This window comes from Puma concolor, chromosome C2 (genome assembly GCF_028749965.1).
Source record: "Puma concolor isolate L17-30 chromosome C2, mPumCon1.1.hap2, whole genome shotgun sequence".
Taxonomy (NCBI): domain Eukaryota; kingdom Metazoa; phylum Chordata; class Mammalia; order Carnivora; family Felidae; genus Puma; species Puma concolor.
The window spans coordinates 21,985,755-21,999,912 of record NC_141675.1 but is presented as its reverse complement, the minus strand read 5'-3'; the positions used below and the strand labels follow the sequence as shown (position 1 = coordinate 21,999,912).

The 14,158-nt window shown below is 39.9% G+C and overlaps 1 pseudogene; it reads left to right on the top strand.

Annotated features, from left to right (window-relative positions):
* Positions 1–525: 525 nt before the first annotated feature.
* LOC112850039 (cytochrome c oxidase assembly protein COX18, mitochondrial pseudogene) lies at positions 526–1,849 on the top strand (annotated as a pseudogene).
* Positions 1,850–14,158: the final 12,309 nt, after the last annotated feature.

Below are 14,158 nucleotides of genomic sequence, written 5' to 3'. Positions count from 1 at the left end.
TAGAGTTCAAACTCCTAAAGGTATTTGGTCATTGAAGAACCCCATGGTTCTATGTTCCACCTCTTCTGAATTTTCTTTCATTTCCTTGTAATTCATCTTGCTGCTTTTGCCCATGCTGTTTTGTTGGTCAAGAACAGTCTTTCTTCTCTCTGAGACCAGTTAGTCTTACTCATTCTGCAGGTCATTGTAGAGGTGAATTCTTCCAGAAAGCCTTATCTTTTCCCAAAGCCTCCTTAATAGTCCGATTTGTACATCCTTAGTGCTATGCATGCACTTTTCCTTTGGTACCCCTTGTGGCATTGACTTGTCACTCATTGCCTATTTATTCAACTTGCATAAGGGTAGAACTATACATGCCTGCTTATAGTTGAATATTCAGCCTCTAATTAGCAATTTGCAGTTAGTAAACATTGGGACAATAAAAGAATAAGTAAATGAAACCTAAGCAGTTGTTTTCAATTTAGATATTCAACTCATCATAAAGAATTTTTTTTTTTTTTTTTTTTTTTTTTTACAGAACATTTACCTCCTTCCCTTGTCTAACCCTCACCTCACGCCTTTCTGGCTTGAGTGGAAGAGATGAGAATATCTGTCTTTAGCCAACAACTTGGTCTCCGGGTGTTATGAGCCACATCACCTCCACTAGTCCTTAGTTTTCTACTCTGGGCAGTGTGGCTTACAGGTGCAGGCATCAAGAAGAAAGGTCAACCCAGACATGTTTTGCCGGCTTTGGCGGTAGGTGGCTGCACTGCAACTTGGGGCCAGGGGCCTGCCTCTTGCGCCAACCTCCACGGTGCCATTAATCACTCTGCTCTGCGGGTGTGGGTTGGCGGCGTGAGTCTTGGCAGTTGGCTCCGGCAGTGGCCACGGCCCTGGCAGCTGGGGCGAGGACCTGGCCACATCAGCACTGGTACAGACGCAGAGCAGGTGCTACTCCGCACGCACACTGCCACAGGTCTGCCCTAGTGGTCCCGTGTTGTCCTAACCACCGAGGTCCTGCTGGGCGTGGTCTAGACCCCCTCTCCCCCGCCCCTACTACCGCACCGTAACTGGCACTACGTCCTGGCCAAGGTGGAAAATTTGCAGCCAGAAATAAAAAGCATTGCAAGGCATCTCAACCAAGAAGGTGCAGTTAGTGCAGATCAGTTGAGGTGGTCCAAAAGAGTTGCCAGGCCAACTTACCTAAAGAATACGGGGGGGCTTGTTTCAAGAGCTATATGTTCGGGATAACTGCCACCCTCTCAAAGCCTCTGTGTTGGTCTGGATTCGGTTTCCAATGTGGATCTTCATGTCTGTTGCTCTTTGGAATTTTAGCACAGGGGCAACACATTCAGATGTAGGTTTTTCTATTCAGGAACAGTTACCTGCTAGTGGGGTCCTGTGGTTTCCTGACCTCCCTGCACTGGATTCCTCTTGGATTCTGCTTATCTCTGTTGGTGTCATCAGTTTATTAATAGTGGAGATTTTTGCTCTGCAAAAAATTGGAATGACTCCTTTTCAGATGTGTATTACGTGCTTTGTTCATGTGGTATCAGTGTTGATGATTCCAGTTGCTGCAACAGTACCTTCATCAATTGTCCTCTACTGCTTATGTTCCAGATCCATGGGCCTTTCACAGAATTTGTTGTTGCATTCTCCTAGGTTTTTGCCAACTTTGCCAAATACCGTTGACCAAGTCAGATTCAGACACGCCTTGTAAGGACCTCTTTGCCACCTTTTATGCTAAGTTTATTTCAAGAGAATGACATGCTTTCCAGGAATTTTGGAACGATTCCAAGTGCCACTATCTAATATATTTAGGTTTAGAAATTCAGATGTGATTTAATTTGTCTTTATTTAAAATCATGAATTGTGGGGGCGCCTGGGTGGCTCAGTCAGTTAAGCATCTGACTTCGGCTCCAGTCACGATCTCCCGGTCCCTGAGTTCGAGCCCCGCGTCAGGCTCTGTGCTCACCGCTCAGAGCCTGGAGCCTGTTTCTGATTCTGTGTCTCCCTCTCTCTCTGACCCTCCCCATTCATGCTCTGTCTCCCTCTGTCTCAAAAATAAATAAATGTTAAAAAACAAAAAATAAAAATAAAAAAAATAAAATCATGAATTGTGTGAAGTACTGTGGGTTAAATTATAATCCAAATATATTTGACAAATCTTTTAAGTGCTAGAAATGTATGTTTAATTGCATCCTAAAAATACAAAAGTGAATCAAAGTGTCTAGTTCTGTTTATAAAATTATAATTTCCTAGAGGTGCCAGAACTTTGGAAAACAGGGTTAGATGCTGAATGATGCCAGATTATACTGACCAATCTCATACTTTGAAGTTTTATCAAGTAAGAGAATCCAGTGAGGTGATTCTTAAAATTTTTGAGGTGTGGAGGATCATAGACCCATTTGTACATCTATTAAAGCTCTAGTTTTCTTTTCAGAAAAATCCTAGGACTCACAACATGGGGGCCTTTTCTGATGACTCCCTTCATCCACCCTACGGCTTTCTGGTAATTCCTGGTTGAGAATTGTTATTCTAATGGAACACATATTCTAATGGATTATGAGTTAATATGTGACTTGAGATAAGAATGGACTAGGGGCGCCTGGGTGGCTCAGTCGCAAGCATCCAACTTCGGCTCAGGTCACGATCTCGCGGTCTGTGAGTTCGAGCCCCGCGTCGGGCTCTGGGCTGATGGCTTGGAGCCTGGAGCCTGCTTCCCATTCTGTGTCTCCCTCTCTCTCTGCCCCGCCCCCGTTCATGCTCTGTCTCTGTCTCAAAAATAAATAAACGTTAAAAAAAAATTAAAAAAAAAGAATGGACTGGAGATACATGCAGTAGAGTAGTCCATGGAAGAAAGTACCTAATATGGTAGGGGATGTTGCCTTTCAACCCTCCTCTGAAAGAATACAAAATGGGTACATTCTAGGCTGAAGAAGTCTAGAATAGAATACAGCACTATGTACTGCTACAGCCCAAAGTGGAAAATCTTAAGCATTGTTTGTTTAGTCGAAGGAAGAAAACTGGAAGGGCAACTGCCTCTTACAGAGGTGATTTTATAAGCTTCTTTACTTGGAAGGATTAAGTACCCAAAGGGTTTAAACTATGGTAGATGTTTAATATAGGAAACAATAACAGGTAATATAAGTTGTGGATCCAGTTGTTTGCTTGTTTGAATTGAAAAGATGATAAAACTAATTGCGGTTGGGATATTTATGAATATGTTTGACAGTCATTGGAGAAGATTAAAGAGAAGAAGAAAAAAGGGTTAGAGATTTTTAAAAAATTTTTATTGCTTGAGGCCAGAGGGTATGAATTGGAAAGTGAGAGCAGGGCTGCTTCATGAGCATGCGACCTATGCTCAGAAAGGCCTTGCACTCGGTGTAATGCTTTGCTTTTGCCATCTTGAAGTGCTTAATAATTTATTTTTGCACTTGTGACTTGTAAGTGAAGTCTGATGAGACAATGGAACAGGCACGTGAACAAATGAGATAACGTGCACTTTGTCCATTTGTGTCTCTTGCTGCCCCAATTGCCATATCGTCATCAGGATGCCCACTAAATGGCTTCTGTGACACACTTTATACTTGGGGCTCCATGCTCAGTAGGGCTTCATCCTGGTATAGTGCTCTGCTGTCATCTTGAAATTCTTAACAATTAAAAACATTTTTAATTCTAGTATAGTTAACATACGGTGTTATATTAGTTTTGGGTATACAGTATGGCAATTGAACAATTCTATATATTACTTAGGGCTCATCATGATAAGCATACTTTTTTTTTTTAATTTTTTTTTTTTTTTTGAGAAAGAGTGAGTGCGTGTGCATATGCCAGCTTTGGAGGTGGGGAGGGCAGAGAGAGCGGGGGACAGAGGATCTGAAGTGGGCTGTGTGCTGACAGCCTAGAGAGCCCAATGGGGACTCAGACTCCTAAACCGCAAGATCATGACCTGAGCAGAAGTCAGACTTTTAACCGACTGAGCCACCCAGGAGCTGGATAAATGTACTCTTAGTCCCCTTCACTCATTTCACCCATATCCCCACCCACCTCCCCTCTGGCAACCATCAGTTCGCTCTGTATAGTGTAGAGTCTGTTTCTTGGTTTCTCTTTTTCTTTGTTTGTTTTGTTTGTTTATTTTGTTTCTTAAATTCCACATAGGAGTGAAATCATATGGTATTTGTCTTTCTCTGACTGGCTTATTTCACTTAGCATTACACTCTCTTTTTTTTTTTTTTTTTTTTTAAATTTTTTTTTTTTTCAACGTTTATTTATTTTTGGGACAGAGAGAGACAGAGCATGAACGGGGGAGGGGCAGAGAGAGAGGGAGACACAGAATCGGAAACAGGCTCCAGGCTCTGAGCCATCAGCCCAGAGCCCGACGCGGGGCTCGAACTCCCGGACCGCGAGATCGTGACCTGGCTGAAGTCGGACGCTTAACCGACTGCGCCACCCAGGCGCCCCAGCATTACACTCTCTAGATCCTCCCATGTTGAGGCAGATGGCAAGATTTCATTCTTTGCTCATGGCTGAGTAATATTACACACACACACACACACACACACACACACACACACACACACCTTCTTTATCCATTCATCTATAGATGGACACTTGGATTGCTTCCATAATTTGGCTGTTGTAAATAATGCTGCAATAATCATGGGGATGCATATATCTTTTCAAATAAGTGTTTTTGTATTCTTGGGGACTTACTGGATCATATGGTAATTCTATTTTTAACTTTTTGAGGAATCCCTATACTGTTTTCCACAGTGGCTACGCCAGTTTGCCTTCCCACTAACAGTGCCAGGGGTTCCATTTTCTCCACATCCTTTTTCTTTTTTTTAATGCTTTTATTTATTTTTGAGAGAGAGAGAGACAGAGACAGAGAACAAGTGGGGGAGGAGCAGAGAGACAGGGAGACACAGAATTTGAAGCAGGCTCCAGGCTCTGAGCTGTCAGCACAGAGCCTGACGTTGGGCTGGAACCCATGAATCGTAAGATCATGACCCAAACCGAAGTCAGATGCTTAACCAACTGAGCCACCCAGGTGCCCCTCTCCACATCCTTGCCAAGACTTGTTGTTTCTTGAGTTTTAGACATTAGCTCTCTGACAGGTATAAGGTGATATCTCATTGTGGTTTTGATTTTTATTTCCCTGATAATGAATGATGTTGAACATTTTTTATTGTGTTTGTTGACCATCTGTGTGTCTTTGGAGAAATGTCTATTCATGCCTTCTGCCCATGGTTTAATTGTGTTATTATTCTTATTCTTATTTTGGTATTGAATTGTATAAGTTCTTTATATATTTTGGATAGTAACCCTTTATCTGATATGCCATTTGTAAATATCTTGTCCCATTCAGTAAGCTGTCTTTCAGTTTTGTTGACTGTTTCCTTCACTGTGCAGAAGCTTTGTATTTTGATGTAGTCCCAATAGTATATTTTTGCTTTTCTTTTCCTTGCCTCAGGAGACCTATCCAAATTTTTAAAAAATGATTCCAAGGGAATTTCAGGAAGCTTGGGGTTTGGGTGGGGAGATGATTTAGGTTGGAGCCATGGGGGAGGGAAAGAAGGAGTAGGGACTTTTTTTTTTTTTAATTTTATTTGTTTTGAGAGAGAGAGAGAGAGAGAGCGTGGGTGAGGGGCATAGAGAGAGAATCCCAAGCAGGCTGCGCACTGTCAGGGCAGAGCCCAATGAGGGGGTTGAACGCACTAACTGTGAGATCATGACCTGAGCTGAAATCAAGAGTTGGACACTTAACAAACTGAGCCATACAGGCACCCCTGTTGCTACGGCTCCTGTCAGAGAAATTATTGCCTATGTTCTCTTGTAGGATTTTTATGGTTTCAGGTCTCATGTTTAGGTCCTTAATCAATTTTATTTTATTTATTTAAAAAAAATTAAAAAATAATAATAAAAAATAAAAAAAAATTTTTTGAAGTTTTATTTATTTTTGAGAGAGAGAGTGAGTTGGGGAGAGGCAGAGAGAGAGGGAGACACAGAATCCAAAGCAGGCTCCAGGCTCTGAGCTGTCAGCACAGAGCCCGATGTGGGGCTCGAACTCACAGACCGTGAGATCATGACCTGAGCCGAAGTCGGACACTTAACCAAGTGAGCCACCCAGGTGCCCCTAGATCCTTAATCAATTTTAGCTTATATTTGTGTATGGTGTAAGAAAGTGGTCCAGTTTTCATTCTTTTGAATATAGCTGTCCACTTTTCCTAACATCATTTGTTGAAGAGACTTTTTTTTTCCCATTGCATATTCTTGACTCCTTTGTCACAGATTAGTAGTGGGGTTATTTCTTGGCTATTTCTTTGTTTGAAATTCTTAACGATTTTATCTTTGAACTTCTATATTCACTTTGGGTCTCGCTGAACTTTCATGCTTCTTAGCCGAAAGAGACTTTTAAAAATGTAATCGGAGATTGCTTCTTATCAGACAGTTTTAAGAATAACTAAAGTTAATTATATGGAGCCAATGAAGCCCCTTGGATATTAGCAAATCTTTAACTGAAATATCATACTTTAAAACATGCATAAAATCACTGTTCTTGCTGCACTTGTGTAAATAACCAGGCCAAATTTAAAATTTTTTTTTTCAACGTTTTTTATTTATTTTTGGGACAGAGAGAGACAGAGCATGAACGGGGTAGGGGCAGAGAGAGAGGGAGACACAGAATCGGAAACAAGCTCCAGGCTCCGAGCCATCAGCCCAGAGCCCGACGCGGGGCTCGAACTCACGGACCACGAGATCGTGACCTGGCTGAGGTCGGACGCTTAACCGACTGCGCCACCCAGGCGCCCCTAACCAGGCCAAATTTAATTAGACTAGACCTTTTTCACAAACAAATCAGTGTTACCAAAATTGTCTTTGGTAAAAATAGAGTGGCTACAGACAGAAAAATTGTGTTTTAGTAGAGAACTGTAGTATGCCCATTACAGATCTAGTCCTGTTCATTGTCTTTGAGGTTTTGTTATTAGCCTGTAAGCTGTATTGAACACAGAATGGCAATGGTGTCTATGAAACATGACTGAAGAACATTACTATTTTCTAACAACTTACACTAAAAATGATGACATAGAAGGAAAAAGATAGGACAAGCCAAAATTCTTTTTCTTTTCAGTCCATCTCATTAGTGGAAGGTAGAAAATGTTGGTAGAATGTGCACATTTAAAGAACTAAAAACAGTTCAGTGAGTCTTGTGCAGCTTTTCTACTGTTCTGGTAAGAATGAAATACATATGCATGCAAGAGCTCTGAGATATGAATGATGTGATTTTGGTGATTGTGCACATTCAAGTTAAATGTTTGCATCTAAAACTAGCATTGTATGATATAAAGATGAATGGTACAATTCATGCTAATGTTTGAAATTTAAAATTTGCTTTCACTGAGAATGACTTTAAATGTCAGATGAATAAAACACAATGATGAATTGAGAGAGATATGGAAGAAAGGGAAAAACTTTATATTTTTGCATCTTTCCTGGCACATTTGTCTTGCATTTTGAAGAAGGGCCTCACACATTTTCATTTGGCATTGGCCCACACAAATTATGTAGCTGGCCATCAATAAGGTCTTGAAGGTTCTGACTTTGGAAGGTACCTTGTCCCTTCTCATCTTGAGAATGATCAAACTTTAGATTGAGTCTGTTTTATAGGGCCTTGAAGAATAGAAATGGCTGAGCTTGGGGTCTCTGATCCACCAAAGAGACAAAATATCACCAGAGTAGAAGTATAGATAACTTTTGTACATTTCAGAGTGGCTTAGTTCTTCTTTTTCTAGGTCCTTGATGTGTAAAGTTAATTATTTAAGATCTTTCTTCTTTTCATGATGAATCAAACTAGCTCACTATGACTCCACAATGTGTAAAGTTAATTCTTTAAGATCTTTCTTCTTTTCTTCCCCTTTTACAATTTTTTTTAAGTTTTATTTATTTATTTTTGAGAGAGGGAGAGCATGAGCAGGGTAGAGGTAGAAAGGGAGGTAGAGAGAGGATCCCAAGCATGCTCCATCCTGTCAGCGTGGAGCCTGATGTGGCTCAAACCCACGAAGCAGAAGATCATGCCCTGGGCTGAAATCAATAGTTGGTCACTTAACCAACTGAGCAACTCAGGCGCTCCTTCCCTTTTTAAAATGCAGGCATTTATTGCCACAAACTTTCCTCTTAGCACTGCTTTTGTTGAGTCCCATAAATTTTGGTATGTTGTATTTCCATTATTGTGTGTTTCAAGATGTTTTTTGATCTCCTTTTTTTAAAAAAAATTTTTTTTTTTCTATTTTTAAGTAATCTTTTTTTTTTTTTTTAATTTTTTTTTTCAACGTTTTTTATTTATTTCGGGACAGAGAGAGACAGAGCATGAACGGGGGAGGGGCAGAGAGAGAGGGAGACACAGAATCGGAAACAGGCTCCAGGCTCTGAGCTATCAGCCCAGAGCCCGACGCGGGGCTCGAACTCACGGACCACGAGATCGTGACCTGGCTGAAGTCGGACGCTTAACCGACTGCGCCACCCAGGCGCCCCTATTTTTAAGTAATCTTTACACCCAACATGGGACTCTGATTTACAATCCCGATATCAAAGGTCTCATGCTCTACCAACTGAGCCAGCCAGGTGCCCTGATTTCCCTTTTGAGTTCATTTTTGACCCATTGGTTGTTTAGGATTGCGTTGTTTAATTTTTACATATTTGTGAATTTTCCAGTTTTCCTCCTATTAGTGATTTCTAGTTTCATACCATTGTGGTTGGAGAAGATACAGGGCATGACTTCAGTCTTTGTAAATTTGCTAAGACTTGATATGTGATCTAAGAAATGATCTATTCTGGAGAATGTTCCATATGTGCTTGAGAAGAATGAGTGTTATGCTATTGGATAGAATGTTCTGTGTATGTCTATTAGGTCCATCTGGTCTAAAGTGTGGTTGAAGTCCCATGTTTCCTTATTGATTTTCTATCTGGATTATTATCTTTTGTTGAAAGTGTGGCATTAAATTCCCCTCCTATTTTTGTATTGTTGCCTATTGCTCCCTTTAATGTATTAGTATTTGCTGAATATATTTAGGTATTCAAATATTGGATATGTGTATATTTACAAGTATTATGTCCTCTTAATGAATTGACATCTTTCCATTATATAATGACCTTTTTATCTCTTGTTATAGTTTTTGCTTACAGTCTATTTTGTCTGAATTAAGTATAGCTACTTCATTTGGTTTCTGTTTGTGTGGAAAATATTTTTCTATCCCTTTACTTTGTCACATATGCAAATTCCACCTTCTTAAAATATGTTTAATGGGATAATGATTGGTTAGAATTATCTAGAGCTTGGTTTTTGTTTTCATTAATGTTGTTATACTCGTAAAAATCCATGGTAGGAGCACACTTAAAACAATTTGAGGGGTGCCTGGGTGGTCATGATCTCACAGTTCATGAGTTCGAGCCCTGCATCAGGCTCTGCCTTAATAGCATGGAGCCTGTTTGGGATTCTCCCTCTCCCTGTCTCTCTCTGCTCCTCCCCCACTTATTATCTCTCTCTCTCTCTCTCTCTCTCTCTCTCTCTCTCTCTCTCTCTCTCACACACACACACACACACACACACACACACACATACACACACACACACACACACACACAAAATAAATAAACATTAAAAAAAAAACCCAATTTGTGGGGCACCTGGGTTGCTCAGTCAGTTAAGTGTCTGACTTTGGCTAAGGTCATAATCTCATGGTTGGTGGGCTCAAGCCCGGTGTCGGGCTCTGTACTGACAGCTCAGAGCCTGGATCCTGCTTTGGATTCTGCCTCCCTCTCTCTCTGCCCCTCCCCTATTCATGTTCTTTCTCCCTCTGTCTCAAACATTTTAAAAAATTCAATTTAAAAAACAAACAGGGGCATGTGGGTGGCTCAGTTGGTTAAGTGTCCGACTTTGGCTCAGGTCATGATCTCACTGCTTGTGAGTTCGAGTCCTGCATTGGGCTCTGTGCTGACAGCTCGGAGCCTGGAGCCTGCTTCAGATTCTGTGTCCATCTCTCTTCCCCTCCCCTGCTTGCACGTGTGCCCTCTCTCTCTCTCTCTCTCTCTCTCTGTCTCTAAAATATAAAAAACAAACAAAAAACCCAATTTGAGACATGTAGTAATTGTCATGATAGAAAGTGGTTATTTCCCTTATTTCTTTTTTGAAGTATGTTATTCCTTCAAATATTGGGAATTACTTACAGTCTGAGTATTTGTTTTCTTCCCAAATTGTTATGTTTGAAATCTTTATGTCCAATGGGATGTTAGGAGGTGGGGTCTTTGGGAGTACTTAAGGCAGGAAGGCAGAGCCCTCATGAATGGGATTAGTGCTCTTACAAAAGAGATCCCACAGAGCTTCCTAGCCCCTTCCACTCTGTGAGGACACAGGGAGAAGTCACCTGCTGTGAACCAAGGAAGCCTCACTAAAAACTGAATCTGCCAGCACCATGATCCTGGACTTCTCAGCCTCAGGAGCTGTGGGAAGTAAAGTTCTGTTGTTTATAAGCCATCAGGACAGTGATATTTTGTTAGAGCAGCCCAAACAGAATAGCGGACTTATTAAGTGAAGTAATTTATAGCATATTGATGGTATTCTATAAATAAAAAGGTATTCATAGGGCTTAATTTAGTTGGGAGAACAAGGTATACACCTGTGTAAAGTTACATAACAATGATGTAATAATAATAATAATAATAGTTAAGGATGCCAGTGATCTAAGATAGTAAGGGAATGAGTATTGCTAAATGGGAGTGAGAAAATGAATATTATTAACTGAAGGAATTGAAGCAATGGAGTGACTTTAAGATTTCATTCATTCACAGAACAAATGTATTTTTAAACACTCAGGCAGAGACTGCTTTTGCCTACCTGATATCCCTTCTTCTCTCTTAATAATAGAACCACTTTATTATTGGAGTAGCAATGTGTGCAGCTATAATGAACATTTCAAACCTCCCTTTTGCAGGAATATCTAATAAGTGTAGAAGTCCTGGGGCACCTCGGTGGCTCAGTCGGTTAAGTGTCTGAGTTCAGCTCAGGTCATGATCTCACAGTTTGTGAGTTCGAGCCCTGCATCAGGCTCTGTCCTAACAGCTCAGAGCCTGGAAACTGCTTCACATTCTTCAGATTCTGTGTCTTCCTCTCTCTCTGCCCCTGCCCTGCTTGTGCTTTTTCTATCTCACAAAAATAAATAAACATTAAAAAAAAAAAAAAAAAAGAGTGGAAGTCCTTATATAGGGAACTAGGTAAGTTTCATGACATATTTTCTTAAGCTTCTAGCTTAAGAGTCTAATCCTAAAACAAGTATAGCAAAAATGGTTTCATCTTTCATGTCACATTACATCATCATAATTACTTATTTCAATGTCTCTCCTAAAATGTATAAGCTGTATGATGACAGAGCTGTGTCTGTCTTGTTTTATATTGGATCCCAGAAGAGGCAAAGAGTAAATAAATCTTTGTTTGCATGCATGAATAAATGAAGCAATGACTGTCAACTTGTGTTAAGAAGGATTCTGAGTTAGCATTATACTCAGGTGAAATAATGTCCTTGTCAATTTGTTGTTAATGTCATAGGTGTGTCATAGGGGAGGGGATATGCACCTGCCAGACATGAGTCATTTTCATTAAAGCTTTATGTTATAAACACAAATCACTAATGTTATGCTATTTTTATGGCTAAATTTGCTTTTGTGTTATGTGTTGATGTAATGAACTAGTAAGCACCTATAGATCAGTAAAACAGTTGTGTGAAAGGGATAATAAGAATGTTGAAATTGAATTAAAATTAGTTTGTTTTGCTTGATCTCCTTCAAGTTATAGATTTTGGTGGTTATATGATTTACTGAAAGTCTCACAGTTTCTTGAAGTGGTTTGTTGTATTTCCCTCCAACAAGTGTTCATGCCTCACGTTATTAACAACCTCACCTAATTTAGCCACCCATTACAGAGATGCATGGCTCATTATTCTAGAGCAAAGGAGGGATAAAAAGAACAATCGCAGAGATTATTTCAAAACTGCATGCAAAGTCCTGAAACTGTGAAATTTCAGTTGCTACCTTCTTCCAGTGCCTTCTCACTCCAATTTTTAGGTGAAATTAAGCAAAGGTTAAAATTCTGCTACAGTTTTCCTTCTCATTAAAAAAAACAACTTTCTGAATCATACACACTGAACTCTATTCATTGTGACTAGAAGCATGTTTATTCAACATTCATTTCTATTATACAAATATTCTCAAGTATCTACCTTTGACACTCTATTTTGACACATTTCTGTTTATCCTTGGAAATCTTAATTCCATTTGATTATGTTATTTTATAATTTCTTTCATAAACAATTTTCTTCAAAAAACCCCCAAACAAACAGCATCTTTGTTAGGTCTACAAGGGCTGAAGGACTAGACTGGCAATGTGCATTGAGAGAAGGTAAGTTTTGCCTTAAGATGGTACTATGTATCAGAGTAAAAGGGGGCTGATATCTGAGAAAGAGGCCAATGGTAAAGGAGGTACGGTAACTAGAATGCAGTTTCTAGAATAGTCTAGAGATGTCCACATACTTGTAAAACTCCAAGCTAATTATTTCTTAGACTACCTATGGCAGTCCTGTTATATTAGCATGTGTAGTTACATATGAAAAGTATCAGCTTCTTGTGCAATGTGAAACAGTGGGAAAAAATTCCAATTTACTATTATTCCAGCATTCTTATCCTTTAAATATTATTTTGCTCAAATAGAAAGGTAATGTTTATTAATAGCATCAGATTTTTTCATGATTTAGTATGGAGTTATAATAAAGAGAAAATATGGTTAGCTCTAGGCACCTGTAAATTTTACTAGTAAATTACCTCAGCTGCAGAACATTAAATAGTGAATTATTCCATCTAACAGTGGTTGGCTAAGTTTGCCAGATTGGGAGAATGGAAATGTGCACTGAGGGAAGATAAATTTTACCTTACGTAAGAGACAGATTGGGATGGTCAGATACTGAAACTCTTTCACTGAGGAACTGGGTAAAAATACAGAGGTGTGGGCCTTATCCTGCCTCGACAAGCCTGGGCCTTTCTCAGCTGTATTTGTTCTCCAGGTGATTCTGATGTTCATCAGACTTTTATGTGCATGTAAATCACCTGGAATCTTGTTAAAATGCAGATTCTGATTCACTAGACGTGAGGCTGAGCCCGAGATTCTGTAGTTCTAACAAGCTCCCAGGTGTTGCTGATGCTGCTGGTCTGTGGGGCACATTTGGAGTAGCAGAACTCTAAGACAGTGCTTCTCCAGCTTGGTGCACATTGAGATCACATGAGGACTTTTAAAATTACTATCTAGTATCCATCCCCAGATTTCTTGATTTGGTAAGCAGATAGATGGAGTAACGCTCAGGCACTAGGGATTTTTAAACGCTTCCAGATGATTGTAGTATACAGTCAAATCTGAGAACCATTGTAGTGAATGCCCAATTCTAGGACAACCGGCCTCCTTTGGCCACCCACCCTCATGACCCCTTAGGTTCTAAACCTCATTCTGGAGAGCGACCTATCATTCCATCTCTACCTGGGAACAGATCTATTCCATTTGAAAGTAAGTAGAAGACACAGTGCTTCTACTGCTAAGAAACCTTACATGTCTTTCCTAGGAATAAAGGACATTCTCTTAACACAGTCTCAGTACAACAATCGAAACCGGAACATTCTACATTGATAGAACACTATTTCCTAATCTTGGATCTGTATTCAAATTTCATCAATTGTTGCAATAATGTTTTCGTGTAGCTATATTTTTTCTCAGGTTCATGATCTAATCTAGAATTACTTTGTTAGTTTGCTCAAGATTCAGTTTGATTCTAACTCCTTTGCTACAATATGCTAGGGCAAGTTGGCCAGGTTCAATTCCCTTTAGTTAATTGTCTCTTGCCTTTTAAAACAGAGCCTTTTCTGTGTTGGTATACCAGCTTGCCATCGAGGCCTTCACACATACAAAGGTCACAAATAAATTTGCTCTAACTTTCATTCCAGCCTACGTTTACTCCTGTAATAAGTATCTTGGATTGCAGACATGACTCTTCATCCAGTGCCGTGAAATAGATGGGCCTCACCTATTTGCTTCTCAAGTAGCCCATCTTACAAAAGGTAAAAAAGGTAAACTTCTGGACACCAA